The sequence below is a fragment of the Rhinolophus sinicus genome, chromosome 10 (assembly GCF_057876585.1).
Source record: "Rhinolophus sinicus isolate RSI-liver-muscle chromosome 10, RSI-T2T, whole genome shotgun sequence".
NCBI classification, from domain to species: Eukaryota; Metazoa; Chordata; class Mammalia; order Chiroptera; family Rhinolophidae; genus Rhinolophus; species Rhinolophus sinicus.
Window position 1 is genome coordinate 6606398 of NC_142510.1, and position 20749 is coordinate 6627146.

General features: G+C 46.7%; 1 long non-coding RNA gene across 1 annotated transcript in view; it reads left to right on the forward strand.

The window, feature by feature from the left end:
- The window catches only part of LOC141569453 (uncharacterized), a 128533-nt gene extending 125376 nt beyond the window's left edge, over positions 1-3157 (forward strand). The window contains exon 6 of the long non-coding RNA XR_012493106.2: positions 2538-3157. This is a non-coding gene — a long non-coding RNA (uncharacterized LOC141569453). The remainder of the gene's footprint in view (positions 1-2537) is intronic.
- Positions 3158-20749: the final 17592 nt, after the last annotated feature.

Genomic DNA, 20749 nt, shown 5'->3' on the forward strand with positions numbered 1-20749 from the left:
GAGGGAAGCTGCCTGGTTACATTTGCAGGAAAGCTCCAGAAACAGGTCCTTGTTTCAGGGGAGCTGGCTCCCCTGTGCAGCTTGTTACATCACGAGATCCCACTCAGAAACGGAGTCGGGGGTGGACTGGGTCTAGGGAGTCAGCCCGAGGGGAAAAGCAGGATTGTCAGAGGGAGCGGTGGGCAATGACTTCTGGGCTCTGCCCTCCTCCCCCCAGACCTTTGAGTTCTGTGTTTTCCTTGAATCAAGGTGAGGCTTCATATCCTGGGGGAGGGAAACAGCAGGGCTGCTCTGAAATAGGGGTGCGGAGATGGAAGTGGAGGCGGAACGGAACCCTTTTGGGAACCCACACTCCTGCCTGGAGCCCCACGTGCACCCTTGTTACAATAATCCTTGGGAGCGCCTCCATTTCACAGATGAGGAAACTGACACAGAGGCGTCCAGGGCTGTGCCTGTGAGCGTGTGGCAGGGAGTGACAGGCAGCATTCGAACATGGATCTGTTCACCTACACGTCTGCAGGACAGTCGGGAGCTTGGGTCCTAGAGCCAGCCAGTCTGTATGTGCATGTGATGAGCTCTTTGCCCTCCCAGCTGTGTGACCTTGAGCAAATTACCTAACGTCTCTTGGGCACGGAGCAATATTCGGTGCTATAGGGGGTGTTCACCTGTGGGAGGGTGTGGTTTCGATCAGGGTGGGGAGAGCGCAGCTGGACTTGGTTGCATGAGCAGGAAGTCCTCTGGCTGCCATTCGGAGCCTCCTTTTGCGGGTCCCCTCCTGGCAGCTGCTCCTTTCAGCCCAGTGGCTCTGGGGACCGGCCTCCAGGCATCCTGCACAGGGAGCTCCCCACTCTGTGACCAGAGCCCCGTGGTCCCGTGCTGTGGGCGGGAGCTGCACGTGTCCTTCCCCCAAACCAGCCCTTTTCTTTGCTCTGAAGACCACAGTGAGGCCAGATCTCAGCGCGGGGCCAGGATGTGGTAGAGTGGGCTTTCCAGCCCTCCTTCCCCAGGTCCATTTAACTGAATAAACCCTTTCAAAGGGCTGCATGTCAGCATTTTACCAGATAAAGTATGGCTCACACCGGAAGGCAGAGTTCACCACAGAAGGGGGTTCGAATCCTAGCTCTGCCACATCCCAGCTCTGTGATCCTGGAGAAGTTACTTCTCTACTTTCCTCCCCAATTTTTCTTCTTCTTTCTCTTCTTCCTTTTCCTCTTTCTCCTCCTCCTCCTCCTCCTCCTCCTCCCCCCCCCCATAAAATGAGGATAATAATATTACTTCTCAAGGTTTAAATGATTTAATGGTTTCAATGAGGTCATCCATGTAAAACTGTTAGCCCAATGCCTGGGAGATAATGTCTTAGTATTTGTGAGTCGTTATGTCCATTCTTGATAAGATGTTGATGTTAATAATTAGTAAACTTCATAGGAAATCCAAGTCTCCAGGGAGACTTTCTCTAGTGTGCGTTTCATCCCCAGTTCCTCGCGGCGTAGTAGGGTCCGTCCATGCCCAGAACTTCTGAAGGGGCTCAGGACCAGGAAGTTTGTTGAGTTTGTATACGGGGGCGGGGGCGTCTCTGTATTTGAACTAAGCTCTCCTGTTTTCAGTCGAGCAGCAGGTATCAACAATGTGAGCGCGTCACCTGAGCATATTTCTCTGCATCCTAGCAGGCTCGTGGAAGGTGTTTCAGAAGCACCATGTTTCCCCGAAAATAAGACCTAGCCGGACCATCAGCTCTAATGCGTCTTTTGGAGCAAAAATTAATATAAGACCCAGTCTTATTTTACTATAAGACAGGGTATAATATAATATAATATAATAATAAATATAATACCAGGTCTTATATTAATTTTTGCTCCAAAAGATGCATTAGAGCTGATTGTCCGTCTAGGTCTTATTTTCGGGGAAACACGGCACCAAGAGCTGTGTCAGTGGAGGAGGGAGCCCCTGGCCTCACCTTCCCCTTCCTGCTCTGCCAGGAAGCTTCAGCTGGCGGTCAGCCCACCCTTCTTACTCTCCTTTGCTAAGTCAGACCTCGTCCTGCCGAGGGGACTTTGTATCTATGATGTCCTTGTGGGGAGTCCCGTCCCTTAGACATATACCTGCCTCTTTCTCACCCCCTTCAGGTGCATCTGTCACTGTCTTAGTCTGTCCAGGCTGCTGTAATAGGATATCATTGGCCGGGTGGCTTAGAAATAACAGAAGTGTAGCTCTCACAGTTCTAGAGGCTGGAAGTCTGAGCTCAGGGTGCCGGCATGGTCGGGTCCTGGTGAGATCCTCTCCCGGGTGGCAGAGTGCTGACTTCCTGTCCCGCCCTCACGCATAGACGGGCACGCATCCCATTCCTGAGGGCTTGTGACATTACCTAATCCTATTACCTCTCCAAGGCCTCATCTCCTAATACCACCTGGTTCAGGGAGGGTTTCAACATAAGAATTTGGGGGCACACAAACAGTCCTTAAGAGTCACTGTAGAGACCCCCTCCCTGATGGTCTTATTTCATATCTCCAGTCCCTAACCTCTGTTTTATTTTTCCTTAGGACACAAGGAAGCCCCAACAACAGGCTAACAGGTACCTGACGCTCAGAAGTCCCCCAAATGGAGATTTGTACCAATTTCCTGTAAAATTATCAAGAGCCTTAACAATACACATTCCCTTAAGACTCATAGAAGTAGCCTAAGGTAGTAAGTAATATGAAATATTAATACAAAGACCCGTGAGCGACGACAGTCCTCAGGCAGCCAGCGTTTATGGGAAAAGTGGCAAGTTGGGAATCCCCTAAATATCTAACCATAAGGGCAGGGATTCAGATGTTATTGACCATCTGTGTGTTGGAACATCATACAGGCATTTCAAACCTGTGACCCTGCGGGGCTGCCATTAGTGCAAAACAAACCTGGATATTAATATTGTGTGATTCTGAATAGGTACATGGGAGACTATTTCACACTGTTACATTTATGTCTGATGGAAGGGAACACAGATGATCTTTGTTACCTTTTATGTTTCCCAAGATTTGCAACAAACATGCATGACATGATGTTTTTAATTTTTCCTTAGGGAGGGAGCTGTTTGATCGGCTGTCTTAAAAGGTTTTTTTTAATTTAAATTACGAATCTTTTACAATCCACTTGGTATTATAGAGAATACTGGTAAAGACTGCAGGAAATGTTTCTTGATGAAACCTCACTCGTAGTTTTAATCCAGTGTATTGCTATGTCTCCCTTTTAGACGCTGATTTCTAATAGTTTCATGTTTGTCCTTTCATGTGTGATGAGATCTTTGTGGACTGGGCCTTGGGTGAACACTGGAACATCAAATTATTAGAGAAAAGATCACACATAAGGCTCTGTGAGTAATGTTTCAAGAATGCTGTCACTATTGATAGAAATTGTTTCAAATTTGTTTCTTTTGCACCTAGTGTATTAACTTGTTACAACATGTTTTGTTCGTTACCGCATTGTTATCATGGCCCATAATTCTTCATTACCGATGCGGATTGTAGATTGATCAAGTAAGTTTTTAGACATAGACATTTCAGCTTTAAAGTGATATAAATCTTCCTGAAAAAAGCTTTGCATTCTGTTTAATTGCGCGCTAAAAAATAACGGAGTATAGGAAAAATAGGGCTGGGGCAGACATTATGAAATGTGCAACTTAATAAAAACTGTCATCAAAACAACAGTTGATAACCTGGGTAGCTAACCTGGACTCTCCAGGTAAACCATGTAACGGCCAGAGGCGGCCTCACTGACACCCAGGAGGCACCACCACCACCACGCGGCAGTTTTGCCGCGGTGGCAGCCAGGTCCTGTGGTGTGAGCCGCACACAGCTGGTTTCTGAGGGAGTGCTCTTGGGACCAGCACATGTGGAAGCAGCAGAGGGGCTAAGGGAGAAGTTGAGCAGTGACACTCCAGCTGCCCACATAGGACACTGCTGTGGGGATGGTCCTTCAGTGGGTCCCCCTTGGGCTGAGGGGACTGGGCTATGTACCTCTGTATTGATGTGCCAATGGATGCATGAACTTCAAAGAAGCACTTTTCTTCAACTGAGGGCTATAGGGGAGGGGGACCCCAGGCCCCGCCTTGCAGTAGGAGGAGGGGTGGGGAACACCCCTCCCGGCCCTGACCCCCACGTCACAGCGGGAAGAGCGATGGGGGACCCCCAGCCCTGACCACACCTTGCAGCAGGACGAGGGGTGGGGAACACCCCTCCCGGCCCTGACCCCCACGTCACAGCGGGAAGAGCGATGGGGGACCCCCAGCCCTGACCACACCTTGCAGCAGGACGAGGGGTGGGGAACACCCCTCCCGGCCCTGACCCCCACGTCACAGCGGGAAGAGCGATGGGGGACCCCCAGCCCTGACCACACCTTGCAGCAGGACGAGGGGTGGGGAACACCCCTCCCGGCCCTGACCCCCACGTCACAGCGGGAAGAGCGATGGGGGACCCCCAGCCCTGACCACACCTTGCAGCAGGAGGAGGGGTGGGGAACACCCCTCCCGGCCCTGACCCCCACGTCACAGCGGGAAGAGCGATGGGGGACCCCCAGCCCTGACCACACCTTGCAGCAGGACGAGGGGTGGGGAACACCCCTCCCGGCCCTGACCCCCACGTCACAGCGGGAAGAGGGATGGGGGACCCCCAGCCCTGACCACACCTTGCAGCAGGACGAGGGGTGGGGAACACCCCTCCCAGCCCTGACCCCCACGTCACAGCGGGAAGAGCGATGGGGGACCCCCAGCCCTGACCACACCTTGCAGCAGGAGGAGGGGTGGGGACCTCTCCTGGCCTCTGACCATCCCCCCCGCCGCAGCAGAACGAGGGGTGGGGGACACCCCTCCCGGCCCCCTCTCACAGCAGGATGGGTGGGGATTCCTCCTGGCCCCTGAACCCCTTGCAGTGGACCCCTCATCACAGCGGGGGGGGTGAAGGAGTAGGGCCCCCCCACCAGGCCCACCCAGGCCCCTGGACCACCCCTTGCAGCAGGATGAGGGGTGGGGAACTCCTGCCCCACCTCACAGTAGGAGGAGGATGGGGGGCACCTCTCCTGACCCCCCCACATCATAGTTGGGGGGAAAGGGATAGGGCCACCCCTTACAGCAGGAGGAGGGGTGGGGACCTCTCCTGGCCCCCGACCCCCACATCGCAGGAGGAGGGGTAGGGTACCCTCCGGACCCCCACTTGCAGTAGCACGGGGGATGGGGGCCGATCCCTCATAGTTGTAGGGGTGGGGACCCCGCCTGGCCCCCGACTCCCACGTTGCCACAGGAGGAAGACTGTGGGACCCTATACCCTCCTTTCAGCGGTGGAGGGGTGGGGATCCCTCCTGGCCCCCAACCCCCATGTCGCAGTAGGGAAGAGTGGGGGCCCCGCCCCCCATGAACCCCAAAGAAGGGAAAGCACACTGAAGGCTCTGCTCTGAAGGGCCCGCCCCGCTCCCCTTTGAGAGGCTTGATTAAAAGGTTTTGAAATTTCAATTCTGAATTACATACAAGGAAATAATATTGTGATCTACATTTGTGTACTTTGGAAGTATTTATGTGTCTTGTTTTTGTGAGCGTATTGGTCACTTTCACCCTCAACTGTGGCCCCTCGAGGACACCGGGGCGGACATCTGGGTTTTTGTTTTTTTTCCCTGCGGCTGCTGTTCACAAACAGCCAGTACAGCAACTAACAACCCTCTAGCTAACACAAATAGGTAAATATTGCCAGGATTTGTTACATAATGTGCTAAAAAATACAACTTGAGGACGGAACCACTCAGTTTCCCACTGTCAGAAATTCCAGCGTCTGTTCCAGCCAAAAGGTGGAGGGTGACAAATTTTGCAGAGCAAAAAATAAATCATAAATCTTTTATTTCAAACCTCTTGGTGGGGTTGATAGTGGAGGAAAATGCATTAAATAAGAGATTTGGCTCTCATTCCTCTCAACCACAAGTCAGCTGCATTTGACATTCTGAGTGTAACAGGCAAGAACCGTGGAAGGGCTGGGGATTAAGGGACAACAGCCTCTCTGAATCAGTGTTTTCAAACATTCTCTTTGGCACACCACTGGTTTGCACATACTCTTGCCTTCCCAAGGGTTTCCCTCCTCTATGCAACCCCCCTTCTGCCCCCCCCCCCCCCCCCATCAAGCACTAATTCTGGACAACATCGTAAAATCGTAAAATCATAAAATCACACAATCACACCTGCTTGGTACCTGTGACAGCTCTCACCTGCCTGGGCCCCTGCAGGAAGGTGAACGCCCCTCCACCCCAGCCACGTCCCCCAAAGGTGACAAGGCTCAGTGCTGGCCTTAAGCCTGACATGCAAACCAAGGCCAGCCTCTAATTCCAAGTGTCCACTAAAGGATTGGCCAACGTCAGGCAGTGCCTACCTGATACCCTGGGCCGATGTCAGGGCAGCAGGATCGGCCAGTTTCATGACGACACTACTGGGCTGGTGGGCATTGATTTGTGAAGCTTTAAGGGAGTTCAGTACCTTTCGGGGGTGGGGAGTAGGAGGCGTGGAGTGGCTGGACAGCAGCCCTGAATTCAGGATGGTAAAATTCTGATCAGACCCACTCTGTAGGGGAGAGAACGGTCTTGACTAGAGGTCCACAGTCAAATTCAGCCCGTCACTATATTCTCCTTGGCCTGCACAATGGTTTTTATTCATGTAAAATGCTTGTCAAGACACATAACTTGAATGACCCCATGTGAGTCTGCATTTTTTCCCCCAAAATAAAAGGATTTGTTTGTAGAGTGTGATGTTTAAGAACATCAACTCTGGAGCCAGATTTCTGTGATTGGGGGCAAGCTACCAGTCCCCTCTGTGCCCCAGCGTTCTCATCTGTAAAGTATGAAGAATAATTCGTACTTCAAATGCTCGTGGTCAGGATTCAATGAATGAATATAGGCAATGCTATCAGAACAGTGCCCACCACGTGTAAGTGTTAGAACAGTGACTGAGTTGGTGTTAACACTTGCCAGGCATTCACAAGAGTTATCTTGTTCCTTCACGAAAGCACACCACCCCTTCATGTAATTATGCTTCCTACCCCGTAATTATGCTTCCTACCCTGCTCAACTCAGTGTATCGGCTGCCTGACCTCTAAGTATTTGAGTTTGAGACCCCTGACCTCAAATGAAGATGCAGTATTTGCCAGTGTGGGATGTTTGCAAAGCCACAAGGGTAATACTGCCTCAGGCAACAGGCTGGAGATCCCACAGCTGCAAATTTCCTGGCACCAGGGAGTTTGTAAGCATAATAGCTGGAACATTATTTCCTGCTCCTGATTTGGCCACGTGACCTGGTTTGGGCAACTGCAGGAAGCAGAAGTGATTACCTGTTGGTTCTGGGCCTAAGCCTTACGTGTTTCCTCTTGCGTTTTCACTATTACTCTTGAGAAAGAAAAGCTCGGGCAGATGCTAGCCCCAGAAGACGTGATACATGAAGCAGGGCTCCCCCAGTTAAGGTGACCCATGGAAAGCGAACACAGCTGACCTGCAGAAGTATTAGCAAACCCAGCAGAAATTGATGAAACCAACCTAGATCAGCCAATCCACAGTGAAACCCACACTCATATGATACATAAATGATTATCGTTGGAAGCCACGGAATTTGGGGGTGGATTGTTACACAGCAAACCCTAGCTGATAAACTGTCCAGTGGAACCCCTCAGTAACCAAACAGGACATTGCCAATTTTTCCAGAATGCGGTGCCGGTGCATCTGGGTTAGGTTGTATGACCACAAGCTCTCTGAGAGCCGGGCTGCTCTCTGAGTCACATGAAGACTCAAACATTCACCCCAGTCCTTCACATCACCTTGAACAAACCCTCCAGACACAGCAGGATACAACCCAAATCATGGATTATCCCAGTTCCCATAGCTTATTTTCTCACGGTTCTTGTCAAGTTCACAGCCTCATACTTGTATACAATATCACCAAGTTTGTGTTCGTTTGCTTAACTTTATGCCAGCTACACAATGCAAGAATGGACTGATGGAGACAGAGTCAGGAAGACAAGTTAGGAAAGCTCCTGGAGACGTGTGGGTAGTAGATACTCTTGGCTTGAAGGAAGGAAGGAAGGAAATCAGTAAACAGATTCAACAATAAAAATAAAGCCAATCACATTTATCAAGTGCCTGTTATGTGTCAGCTACTGTTCTAAGAGCATTGCCTATACTTAATCGACAATCTTAGGAATCAGATACTATTACTTCCTCCACTTTACAGATGGTAATACTGAGGCCAAAATGACCCAGTGTGCAAGTGGTGGGTTCAAACTCAGGAAACCCTGAGGTCCTGAGTCTGGGCCATTAACCACTGCATGATTCTGCCTCTGCATTATATAAGATGTTTGCAGATGGTAGAATAAACAGGACTTAGTGATTGATTAGCCATAGGGGGTAAGGAACAGAGAGTTCAAAACCGTTTAAAAACAACATGATCTGTGTGTGTGTGTGTGTGTGTGTAGGGAAGTCAGATAAACAGATTATTCCAAAACAATCATGGGACAATTGTATGAAATAAGTTGTTCTGAATTTGTCTACCACAGCTGGGTGCTAATTTCAATCTGGCAGAAGACGTGGAGGTTATTTGAAATCTGTTTGCCTCTTTGATTTTTCCACTTAATACAGTAGCCAACACTTGACAAGATAAACAGCTGTTTGGAGTGAGAAAAAAAAAATGGGTATTCTTGGCTCTGTCTTGTTGTTTTTTTTTAAAAAAAGATCCTTGTTTGATGAGGAGCAGCATTTCTTTTCTCCAGAATAAAGATCAATACTGGCTTTTCTGTTCAAGCTGGAAAGTATATTTTTAAAGAAAATATAAACAGACTCCTCATTTAATTTGATGCCCTAGAACTTTTCCTCCTTGACAAAATTTTTTAAACGTGCTTTGGAAGAGGTCACTTTCCAGACATCCCCTCATGGCATAGTACCCAAGGTCATCTCAGACTCCTTCACCCCCGCCCTGCTCTTGTCTTGGCTTGAAGTTAAGATTTCTTCCTGCATGACTCCACCTCCTCGGAGTGACAGGCGCTTTCTGGTAGAGACCAGATGACCAATTCTAGGATAAGGAATGGGTCTCCCGGACTTGGAATTAATTACATGATGGAAGAGACAGATCGGTGCCAACTGGATTCTTGAGATAGAATTCAAAAGATTGGGGATGGGGAGAACTCAGAAAATTTGCAGCTAGATCTGGTATAAGCCCAGAGTTAGGTAACAGAGTCCAAATAAATAGATTGGGGAAATGTAGACATGGCATTAGAAACAAAGGGAAATCCAAGCCTTTCTTGGTGAACTGGGCAGGGATGTACAACTCCTCTCTTGTAGGGTTCCAACTGTTTGATATGAGAAAGTGCGTGTCAGAAGTGGCCTGGTTGAAAAGGAGCAGTCAGGACAATCACACACAGTTGTCATTGCCTCCTGTCAGTTACAGCCAAGAGGCTCTTAAATCAGGGTCTCGTCCACCTTTCGCTTTTGCCCTAGTTCAGCACCATGGACAGAACACGGAGCCCATGGTGGCTCCACATTTGGTCTCTACTTTTCCTGAAGGTGACAAGGTAAAACAAAAATAACATCGATCATGTAGGAACCCCATCTGTGCTACAAAAAGGGAAAATTCATATGGAACCCAAGGGAGGGAAATCAATCTTGGCAGGAGGCTCTAGGACCAAGAGATGGAAAGTCCTTACTTTCTCCATCTCTTTGAAGCGTCCGTATGTGTGCTCTTCCTGATGTCTCCCTAGGAAGCCCAGACTCAAGTTGATAGTTTGCATCTTTCAAGTGGTTAAGGACATAATTATGCATTTTTAAGTCATTTCTGGCTACACTTACTGCTCTTCTCATCTCGGTTTTTAATTACCTTGCATCTGTTTTGAATTTGGGCTTTCTATTTGGGTGTTACATATTCCTTTGTGTCATGTGACACCTTTTCTGAAAAGCACATCAGCCAAACATCCAATTACAACACACACGAGAACATAAGCTGACACACAGGCACATGTGTGATCACGTGATCTACATACACACGCTCATATCTTTTCTCATAGCACCACCCCCTTACACCACCACCAAAACAAAATTATTGAGAGCACTTTATAAGCAATATGATCCAGAGGAAAAACATACAGGGTGTTGGGATAATGGAGTCAGTGGGGTTATTTTGGTATTCTTCTGAGGACTTAACATGTCCAGACTTTAGAGATGAACGATGCAGTTTGCAAAGATTACTAAAAAAAAAAAAGAAGAATTACATCCCATATGACCCTTGGCAATGGAACGTCGCCACTGCTGTCATCAAGAGCTGGAGTCTTTCCCCCACACCTTGAGTATGGGTTGGCCTGCTCACTTGCTTTGACCAATAGAAAGTGGTGGCAGTGGTATTATGTGAGTTCTGGAGTCTAGGTTTTAAAAGTAGTGTCCACCTTCAATCTCTTGGAATGCTTCTCTGAAACCATCGCATAAAGAAGTAGAACGGCCTATTGAAGAACGAGGAGCCACGTGGAAACAAACCAAGCCACCCCATCAGCAGCCAGCTTCTCTTTGCACAGCAGCTGCGATTCTCAGAGCAAGCTGATGCCAGAGGCGGGAATAGAACTTAGATCTCCAGGCCTCGGAGGCTCCCAGGCCTTCAAGAGCGTGTTCAACCCTGCACCTCTCTGTCGGAGACGGCAGCTGCTGTGCGAGCAGAGCTCTGTGACACAAGAGGAAAAGGCCAGTACCAAGTGGGAAAGGACAGAGATGGAGCCCAACCAGTCAACAGCGTGCTGCGTATCTGTCAGCAAGTACAGTGACTTCCCTGGACCTCAAGCCCCTGTCTCTGCGATGAGCAAGTTGGAGAAGTGCATCCCCCAGGCCCCTTTACGCTCTGACAGCCCCTGATCATGTGACTCTGAAGCATGCCTTCTCAGCTCTTTAGTCACCGCAGGAGCTCAGGGATTTTACCATCGCAGGCTGGAAGCCAGCAAGTGGGTGGCAGGGGGTTGTATTTCATTCTGTCAGCTCCCCTTCTTCTAAAGGGTAACATTGTCACTCATAGCTTATCTTGCTGTGAACTTTCCTTAATGGTTTAGTTGCATTCAGGCTCAGATTAATCATCCTGGGCAACAGGCAACACGACAAACTCATCACTAATTAATTGGCAGCAACACAAGACACCACGTTCCCTAGTGAAGAAGGCCTCTTTCTAGATCAGCCTCCACCCTTCCAGACCCTAACGAGGGTGTGCCATTTCATTCTCTGTGTGTTCATCGTGGCTAAAATCATAGGTGAGTGCTCACCTGGGAGAAGGAAAACAAGGAGAAGACTCAGGTGAAGACAGTGTGTTTCTGTGTACATCTGCAACCCAAAAGCAATGATGTATTTCAGGGAGAAGTTGTATCTATCTTCCCATGCCTTGCCTATCTCCCGTAAATAAAAATGTTTACCCTTACAGCGTTAAATAAAAATGCAGTATTATTGCTACACGTGTAATACTGTAGAAGTGAAGATGAGGTCATATCATAAATAGACTCAATTTTGATTTCCAACAGCTTTTTTTTTTTCTCAAAGAGATGTATGCACTCTCTGCTCTGCATGCACCTGTGTGCGATGCTGAATCTCCAGCTCATAGAACAGAAACTGTTTGCTGATGGATGAATGACTCTTACGAAATGACTACACTTTTCTCTACTTTCTCACAACTTACTAATTCCTCCGATCACAGTATTCTTACTTTCATCTCCACACCAGCCATCTCAGTATTAGTCAGGATTCTTCAAAAATGATAGAAACTTAAACACAACCCAAATTAGCTTAGGCAGAAGGGGAAAAGTTTGGATTGTGTGTCTGGAAAGAAAGTTGGGGAGCTCACAGTGATCAAAGGACAAGATGTGGGAGTTTGGGGCTTAAAGATTCATCCTGAAATTCAGTGCTGCCAAAAATAATCAACAAATCAATTTCTCTCTCTCTCTCCCTCTCTCCCCCACCCCCCCGCCCTCCCATGTGTGGACACAGCAAGAAGGTGGCCGTCTGCAAGTCAGGAAGCAGGAGGACAGCTCCCACCAGAACCGGACCCTTCTGACACCCTGACCTTGGACTTCCAGCCTTCAAAACGGTAAGAAAAACCAATTTCAGTTGCTTACGCCACTCAGTCTGTGGTATTTTGTATGGCAGCCAGAGCTGGTCAATAAACTAGCTGGCTAGCTTAGTTTTCTGCTTTTCTCTCTGCTATTTTATCCTTTTCTGATCTTTTCTTGGTTGATTTTTAACGAGCCCCATGCTTTCAAGTATTGTTATCACTGAGGCCTCCCGGACATAATCTTCGACTCAGATTTCCCACGTGCGCTCCATACGAACACGTCTTGCCACCTTCTATACAGCTCCACTGGCGTCTCGCACTCAGAGGTCCAACACTGAGCACATTACCTTCTCCCCAGTCTCCTCCTCCATCATCATTCCCATCCACACGCTTCACCTCTGTGAAGAGACGTGCATTCGCCCGCTGACACTTCCTTGCCCCTCACCCCAGGCGCAGACACCCACCCAGGTCTGCGGGTGATAATCACTGAGCGGTTCCGAGAACTCTGCTCACCTTCCCTTTTGCTGACACGACCTCAGAGGACGTGACCGCCGCTGCTCAGCTGCATTTCTACCACACTGTCCTCTGTGTCTCCCTCGGTCCAGCTCTGATCGCTCTAATCTAGTGGGCACTCTGCAGCCACACCGAGTCAGGCCGCTCCTCTGTGCAAACCAACGACCCGACACCTTCTCACTCGCACTTCCTCTTTCCAGCATCGTTCTTGCTCTTTCCCCACCACCGTCTGCACTTCGGCCACGTGGCTCTCCTTACAGTTCTTGTGGACCGTATTCTTCTCAGGAATGCCTCTGAATGTGTGCCCATTTGTTCTCCTTCTAAAAACTCCTTTCCACTGCTCTTTACCTGGGTAACTACGAGTCCTTCTGCTTTCAGTTTAGTTGGTCGTCCTTTGGGAAGCATTCTCTTTCCCCCAAACGTAAGTAAGTTATTATGGGATCTCGTAGACCGTTGGATGAATTTTGGTGTAGGACCACTTTAGAGTATCATACGTGATGGGCACACTTGTTCCCGCTTCTATTACATGGTGAGTTCCTTAAATGGAGGAGTAGTGTTTGGTGTCTGTTGTAGATACTTAATTGATATTTGTTTAATGAGTGAATCAATAAAGTGATGAGTGAAACAATATATAAAAATATGTAAATCCATACCTACCCTCCAATTGCACAGAGACTAAAATTCATTCACCTCAGCTCTTATTCAAACAAACACACCCCACAGCAGCACCGTTTGAAGGGAAATATGTTTTTAAGGTCACTAGTAAGTATTTTTATGGCTTTATACACTAGAAGGTCAAGAAGTTTATCTGTCCTCTGTGCTAATTCCATTACCTTCTTGTTGAAAACCTATTCTATCCATCAATGTCTGCTGTTCTGAGGTATTTAGAGTGAAGATCTGTTTTATCAACAATGTCCTCTAGTGATAAATAAACACACATTAAAACTCTCAAATGGACTTTGAAAATTATATGTTCCATCTTGTTACCTTCTTTCCTTAATATTGACTTAATTGTTTTCTAATCATTGTGGAATAAACAAATGCTGGCTGTTATATTTCACCCAGATAAGTAGCTCCCTTAGATCTGTTTGCCTGTTTTATCTGAGCTATTGACTTCGATTTTTACATGGTGTGTGAACACATTTAGTGAAAAGAAAATGCGTGGGTACAGGTGAATAGGGTCTAAAATTGTAAGTGGAGATATCTGGTTTAATGTGTGCGACTAAAATGACAGAAGAAAAGCATATACTTATTTTTAAAATGTGTGACTAAAACAACAGAAAAAAAGTATATGCTGATTTTAAAAATCCATAGCAGAAATGGAAACATGGGAAGAGTATTGCTGATACACTATGATGGGAGAAACGATGAGAAGTGTGACGGGGGGTGGTCAGCAGGGTGAGGAATGAACAAGTAGAGCAATTAGGCGAGATCTTGAGTAGCTAAGTGGCTTGACTGACGCTTGTCCCTAGGATAATGTTTTGTGTACAGACCTTTTATCCAGAAATTCTGACAGAGGCTCCCAGGGTGAGACCTGTGGCCAGCCAAGTGGGGCCGTGCCTCAGACAACTAGTAGCTTCCAGGAGATGCAGGGAGATCACATACTCAAAATGAAAAACCCTCCATTTAGTACCTTCCAGGAAAGCCCACTCTGTCCCATCCCTCCTCCACTCCCGTCTTATGAAAACACCAGCATGAAGGACCTCGCCGTCTAAATCTGCGTTCATTGCCAAGAGAACAGGAAATTTCTGTTGGACTGAAGAATTACTCCCTAGCTGCCAACATCACTCAATTTAAATTTCATCAATCATGAAAGGCAACCAATAAACGCCATACATTTGAAGAAACCTAACAGTGTGAAAAAGAACTTCAAACTACATTAAACGGCAAATGAATGTGTGAGGGAACAGTTAGCACAATAAACTGAGGGAAATTTAACGAGTTATCACATCAAGAAGAAAGCACAGGCTGCAAAGGAAAAGAAACAGCCAGAACTCTCAAAAACAAAATTTGAAAACCACGATTGCCCAACTAAAAGCTAAAACTTAGTAGACGGATGGTCTGCATAGAAGAATAGATACTGGTGAAAACTATAATCTGGGCCGGGCATCAAGCTGGGGGATTTTTCTCAGAACTGGTGAAAAAGGTTAAATGTGGGGGACGGGGATGTTAGGTTATATCCAGAAGGTCAGACATCTGCTCAGTGAATGTTCCAGAAGGAATGAAAGAGAGGAAATTGTCAAGTAAATAATAAAGGAAAATATTCCTGAGCAGAAGAGAGGACTGACCAGGTAATTAGTCAGGAGATATGATTTATTCAACAAATTTTTATCAACCACCTGTGTGTGTCAGGCACTGTTTGAAAAGCAGTGATAAGGAAGATAAACCTCACATCTAAATAGATCCTGGTGAAGTTACCTGAATTCCAGATATGAAAACAATATGTTCGACTTTTCTGATTCCCTGTGAGAGAGTGATTGGTACTGAGCTAGTCTCCCAATGGAAACAACTATGAAACTAGACAACACATGTAAGTCAGCAGATTTTCAGATAGTGGAAAACAGCGTCAAACTATAATGCCTGAAAGAAGGGACACTCCTAGGTGAGTCCCATGATCACGCAGCTCGCCACCTCGGGACGATTTCCCCAGCGTGACACAGACAACTAGAGTCCGAGACCAACAGCTCCGCTGAGCTGAGGTGCATAGGGTGAGAATTCACGACATCTGAAAGGAAGCAGCTTGGGATCTGGTTAATGAATGAATCACGGAAACAAAGAAGGAATAACGAAGGCATCGAGGAGACGGAAGCTCTACCGAGAGGGAGCCCTAGAAACCCACACACGGATTCAAAGTGAGACCTCCCAAGGTTTACCAGAAAGAAGCGGCTCTGGGTTGAAAACGGAATGAGAAACTAGAGGTCAAGAATTCCGGAGGAAGAAGAGTGCCAAGAGGTGTTGGTGTCTGACAAAGTGGAGGGATCTTGTCACCTTGTTCTTACCACACCTGAAATCCAGCTGAGACACAGCACGCCCCCGTGTCAGGATAAAGACACCCCTAGAGTAAGACCCACCTTGGTTGTCTTCACAAAGCTTAAGCACAAGCCCCACGGTTGAGGTAGAAGGCAGCTGAGTGAGAGAGGCTTGACAAACAATTTTTCTTAGATTCGCAAATATGAAACCAAACCTCACAAGTTCCTGCCAACCAGCCAGTAGTTGAACTGCCTACTAGAACCAGAATCAACCCTCTTCAGAAAAACAGAATCCAAAGTCTCCATAATATGTTATGTTCCATATCCAGTGTTCAATTAGAAAACACGAGTGATGCAAAAAAACAGGAAAACGTGATCCATAGTCAAGAAAAATAAAGTTGTCACTATAAACCAGTCCCAAGTTGGTCCAAATGTGGGGCTAAGGGAAGAAAACAACCTCGTCAGCAGAGCCCAGATTCCCTTTCAAGCAGCTATTATAAATATGTGAAAATGAGTAAAGAAAATATTTAAAGGAAAACGTGGTCTTAATGAGTGAATAGATAGAAAATCCCAACAATTAAATGGAAATGACAAGAAGGAACCAAAGAAAAAGACTAGAAATTAAAAATATAACAATCAAAATATAATACCTGGAATGTAAAAACTCACTGGATGTGCAAAAGAAAAAGTCAGTGAATTTCAAGACATAGAATTGGAAATTATCCAACCTAAACAAACAAAGACAAAAAAGACTGAAGAAAAATTAACAGGGCTCCATGATCCAGTGAGAAAATATCAAATGATCTGATATACATATAGTCAAAGCCCCCCAAAGAAAAAAAGTGAGATTGGAGCAGGAAAGGTATGAAATTAATGACCTAATATTACACCTGAAGAAAGTAGAAAAAAGAAGAGCAGGGTAACTAAAATGGAAGGAAATAATAAGGAACAGAAATCAATGAAATGGGTAAAATAAAAAAGGGACAAAGTTGCTTCTTTAAAAATATAAACAAAATTGATGAAACCCTATCTAGACTGATCAACAAAAAAAGGGAAAGAATGCAAATTAACAAAATCAGGACTGAAAGAGAAGTTATTAACTCCACAGGTCCTAGAGGCATTCAAGGATAATAAGGGAATATTAGTCAAGCAATTGAATTTATCAAAAAGTTTCCCACAAAGAAAATGTAAAGTCAAGGTGGTTTCATTGGTGAATTCTGTCAAACATTTATAAAAGAAATCACACCAAACTCTTTTGACAGACAGAAGGAGGAAGCATTTCTCAGCATGTTCCGTACAACCAGCACGATGCTGATATTTAAATTGGACAAAGATATTCCAAAAATGAAACAAATTACAGATTAGAATTACTCCTGAACATAGATGCAGATATCCTGAAAATGTGGCTAAACCAAATTTACATACGTGACCCTACATTATGGCCACACGAGTTAAAGAGAAAATGCTGAGCTAGCGAAGAGAAGGGGAAAAGGTTTATGTAAAAAGAAATCAGCACTGTATTATCATCTGTGAGAACAACAGAGCAAAGTCTTCAGTTCTGGCAGAATACGACTTTGAATTTTTACTTCCATATCAGACAAAAATTGTTTATGCAGTGAAATCTCAGTCATGTAGAAATATGCATAGAAAATATCAGAAAGAAATGTGTGCTGAACATCTACGTAGTTAGAAATGTCATCACACCTAATGCTCGCAGGTGTGAGATAAGGGTGTATGTTCCCCTCTGTTGACCAATGTCACACAATCAGTAGGAGAAGAGACTGAACTCAAACCCACGGCCTCTGAGTAAGAGGCTTGCCCTGTCATCAAACTTGAGGAATGGACATTTGATATTGAGTGACAGACATCCATGCTGCATCAAATAACCACTACCCCAACTCAAAGTGGACTCAGTGACCAGCAATCTGGGCCAGACTTCCAGCGGATCTTGGAAATTTCTGCTTGACTAGAGGACGGCTGACTGAATTCTCAGCGTTGGCTGATGTCTTTCTGCAGCCGAGAATTAGCAAGCTCTCCCTGCAACCTGTTTGATCCCACTGGGTTTCCTCCAAAGGGACGGCTGTCATGGCTAAGTGGCTTTTCCAGCTCCAAGGCAGCACGGATGCCTTTTGCAAGCATCCTCATTCTACACAGAGACAGATGTCATGGAATTTGGGCCCCTTGACATAATCAGCAGCTTTCTCCTCCCTCCTTTCAGGGTCAGCGAGCAGTAATTTAGCTCCCTTCTGTCTGCCCACAGTAGCTCTGCCATGGGGGCTGAACAGCCACTTCACTGCACAGCTGCCAGAGGCTGGAATAATTAATTAAAATTTAAAATAAAACCATTTACAAGCCTCTGCATTCGAAACTGTAGGAGTGGGTAATCTCTTCGAGGCATTTCAACTGATTACCAAGGGAAAGAAAACTTTTTTTTTTTCCAAGAGGATATTAGCAGTATAAAGTATACTTCCTAAGCATGTATGTAAGTAATCAAACCATACAAGCTGCTGTTAAAGCAGAACAATCTTGTTGTGGGTGACAACTGGAAATTTATCCAGAGCTTCAAAATGGATTCCCACGGGGGACGTGAGAGCAAGCATGCTAAATTAAAAGCATCAGTGAATAAAAGTGGCAATTCAAAATGGTGACCGGCCCATCTTCGCTGTTCATCAGAGGCCCTAACAACTTTGGAACGGTCCAGTAACTGATGGGCAGAAACACATTTTTATGCTTTGCTTTTATGAGGCTTCAAATGACAGCAAGCTAATGGGAATGTGTTACAGATACTTGGCTAGCCAAATATGTTACTTTTGCCTAGATGAGAAAACTAAGATGTCTGTCTCAAGTCACTAAAGGAACTATCTCAAGGTCACAGAGCAGGTGATTCATTCCTGAAAACAACCTCGTCAGCAGAGCCCAGGTTCCCTTTCCACATTGGTATTTTCAGTTCTAACCCGCTTAACACTGATACTGACTGATGACTGGGGCTGCCCGATCGGCAAGTGTCTCCTGTTCTCGGGGACAGAGACAGCCACAGACTTTGACAGTTCATGACAGTCCAGCAGTTTCTTAATTTCCTGCGGCTTAGGGGAGAGAACAAGAATTCACTGAGCGTCTTTTCTGGCTGGACCTGTGCCCTCTTTGCATAAATAATCTCACTGGATTCTCGTAACTGCCTTATGCAATAGGCATTCCCATTTTACAGATGAAGAAAAAGTCTAGAGAATTCAGTGACGTGCCCGCTGTCCCACAGATGCTCAGATGCACACCTGAGTTTCCCAGGACCTACGTGAGGCCACACCAATGAGACGTCCTACTACTAGGCTGAGGGCTCTCTGTTTGCTTTGCCATGAGAAGGCTCATCGTCAGAAGCTGGTTCTTCTCATTCTTCTGTAGATGGGCTGACGTCAGGGTGACACCGTGAGAAGTACCAGTTCTGACCGTAATCAACTGAGGGCTTCGCTAAATCACCCTCACTGCCTGAATCCCACTGCTTTCCCAGTTCAGAAAAGGAGAGTGAACGCCCTTGATTCCGTTCTCCTGAGAGTTGAAAATCCCCAATAAAAGTAGAGTAAGAGAGCGAGGGAGAGGCAGCATGAGCGCGTCAGTCAGGAAAGTTGTTGGTACTGATGGGTGCCGTGGGTGATTCTAAGGGCTGTGGAAGAAACCAGCATCCACTAGATACACATACGGTTCTGCTGAAAAACAGTGGGATGGGAGTAGATGAAATACCGTATATCTCCCACCTGCTAAGGCCCTCGACCGGCACACACACACACACACACACACACACACACCAGCTCACTGAACCCTCACACAGCTGGTATCCGCTGCTGTACAACCTTAAGTGTGCAAATATGCTGACACTTCTTTTACTTTTCCAAGTACCCTGAGAGTCCCCACCTATTATAGTGGAGAAAACTCTGATGGCCCTCTCGTGGGTGTCCCCATCGACTCCACATAGAACAGAAAGAACGTGGGTTTCATGCAGCCCCCATGTGGTGGAGGGTCGGGCGAGGGGGGACTTGTCCAAATTCCACACTCAAGCAGGACAATCCGTGGCTTGAGAACAGCCCACTACCACCACTGCTTCTTGCTGCCTCGCTGAGTTGCTTTTTCTAAACAACTTTATTGAGGTATAGTTTACATATGACGAAATTCATCCATTTCAGTTTTACACTTCAGTGAGTGTTAGCCCCTTTACCAAGGGTGCAACCAGCGTCATAAGTCAGTTTGAGAACATTTGCACACACACTTGCACACACGCGCGTACACACACACGGTAAGAGCCCCCGGGCCCTTTTACAGGTAATTGTTATTTCTACCCCCAGCTCCAGGCAACCCCGTATCTACTTTCTTTTCATTCCTTCTGAATTGAGCTTGGCCTAGGGTGCCCAAAGGTAAGCTGGCTGTTACGGCATTTCAGCGGAGGGGTGGGCTTGGGACATACCCTGCTCCTCGCAGCACCCCAAAGCCCCATCCATTTCGAGGTCACAGCCAGTTCCCACAGCCCAGAGCCCAAATGCCTTACATACTTCCCCTTTCCCAGCGAATGGGACCCCTTGGTCTACAACCCCTGCAGCTCCGGGCCCTACACCCTTCTCCGGGATGCTACTTGCAATAGCTCAAAAGTGACGTCCTCTCCAAAGGAGACTCCAAGTGATTTCAAGGTGCCAGGTACTAGAGCTGTCAGCAGAGCCTACGTTTATGACAAGTTGCTCGGCCCCACCCACTTCTTGTTTATTGTACCGATTTCTTGATTAGTAAGACAGAGAAAAAACACATTCAGTGACTGCTGTGCAACCAGCTGCACAATCACCTCGTCATGTAAGCCTTTTATTACCCGCACCTCAGACACTGACTCCCAGCTAGGTTCACGGACCAAGGTCATGCCACTGATTAACTGCAGATCAACCCTTCAACTCAGGTCTTCTTGACTCCAAAACCCGCGTTCCTTTCCAACTTCCTAGTATAATTTGCTGGCTTCTCTGCAACCTGCTTCTCTGCAGAGCAAGGATTCCCACATTCCCTTTAAAATGCAATTTAATTGTAAACACATTCTTGCAAAGCTCCTTCCTCACTACCCTAAAAGGGCGTCATTAGGAAGGTACGTTCTGTTATGTTCTGTTTCTAATTATGCTTTGCCTTATACAAAAGGTCTCCTCCCTAAACCCAGTGGGGGTCCCGGGAGAGCTGCAGTGGTATCCTTACA